The sequence below is a fragment of the Mandrillus leucophaeus genome, unplaced genomic scaffold, assembly GCF_000951045.1.
Source record: "Mandrillus leucophaeus isolate KB7577 unplaced genomic scaffold, Mleu.le_1.0 Scaffold622, whole genome shotgun sequence".
In the NCBI taxonomy this organism is placed as follows: domain Eukaryota; kingdom Metazoa; phylum Chordata; class Mammalia; order Primates; family Cercopithecidae; genus Mandrillus; species Mandrillus leucophaeus.
This window is the reverse complement of record NW_012106720.1, coordinates 621,038-622,776: the sequence shown is the minus strand read 5'-3', so window position 1 is coordinate 622,776 and position 1,739 is coordinate 621,038.

Below are 1,739 nucleotides of genomic sequence, written 5' to 3'. Positions count from 1 at the left end.
ATAGAAAGGCTGGATACTGGACTTCAGACAATTCAAAAATTTCTCACTATCCATTTGAATCAGTACAACAAGGAGAACTTTTTGCCATTCTTATGCTTCTACAAGACTGGCCTCAAACCCCTGGTAATATAGTTAGTGATTACCAATACGCTGTATACATAACTAAATATATATCTCAAACTTCTTTACCATTATTTCCTCAAACTCCTTTACAAAAATTATTTTCTTTATTATTTATAGCTCTTACTTCTTGCACTACCCCCCTTTTCATTACTCATATTTGCTCCCATTCGGCGTTGCCAGGACCTTTAACTTTTGGGAATAACCAGATTGATTTCTTACTTATTGGAAGTGTCCAACGGGCTCAGGATGAGCACCAACTACATCATACAAATAGTTTAGGATTACAACGGCGATTTTCTATAACATGCCGTCAAGCCCGAGCTATTGTCAGAGCCTGCCCATCTTGTGCTCCTATTATTACACCTTTTTAAAGTCCAGGTATTAATCCTCGAGGCACTCAACAAAATCACATTTGGCAAATAGATGTAACTTATGTTCCTTCTCTTGGTCGTTTAAAATATGTTCATCATACAATTGATACCTGGTCACATTTCCAATGGGCTACACCATTGCCTTCTGAAAAGGCTGACTCTGTTATTACTCATTTACTTACTTGCTTTGCAGTTATGGGAGTTCCTGCTGAACAAAAAACTGATAATGCCCCTGCTTATTGCTCTCGTAAATTGGCTGCCTTCCTTTCTTTATACCATATTCGTCATTCCACTGGTATTCCATTTAACAGTCAAGGTCAAGCAATTATTGAAAGAGCCAATGCTACCTTAAAATTACAACTTTTAAAACAAAAAGGGGGAGATGGGCGAGATTCCCCAAAACATCAAATTCTGAAAGCCCTTTTTACTTTAAATTTTCTCAACCATTGGCGCCAATTACAGCAGTCTGCAGCGGTGAAACATTTTCAACGGCCTTTAGAAAAGCCGCAAAACAGTATTCTGTGGGTGTATTATCCTTCATTACAAGGGAAATATTTAAAAGGAAAAGTTTTACAATGGGGCCGAGGCTATGCTCTTGTCCGTACAGGAGCCGGAGACAAGTGGTTTCCATCTCGACTGTTGAAACAGTGCCATGGCAAAGAGAAGCCGATCCGAAGAGTTCCTGAAGGAATTCCAGGAGCTAAATCTGAGCGCTCAGAGAACATTCACCTTTGGAACTCGATGTGCGGAGCCCCCGACGTGGGGTCAACTGAAAAAGCTTACTCAGAAAGCTGAAGGGGTTGTTCAACAAGCTGGGCAGCCCAAAACCCCACTGACTTTATTCCTGGCTATGCTGGCCGTAGTAAATTGTCAGGTAATGGCTGGAGAATTTACATACTGGGCTTATATTCCTTTTCCACCCTTATATCAAGGTGTGGCCTGGGGAGACAGAAAAGGCCCAGTACTTACTAATGATACTGCTTGGATGCCATCGCCTTTTTAAAACCAGGATCCTGAATTAGACACTGGCACAGTAAATAGTTCGTATCAATTTGGAGTTGAAGGGTTACCTATATGTCTTGGGGGTAGTCCACATTGTCTGCATCTTTCTCATGAGGCTTGGGCTGTTCGCTATAACCATAGTCGTATCTCTGCCTTTACTATGATTATTGTGGCTCAAAGTTTTAAGTATAATCATACTGCAGTACTTAATGAAACTCTGCCAAGTACATTATCTTTATGCCC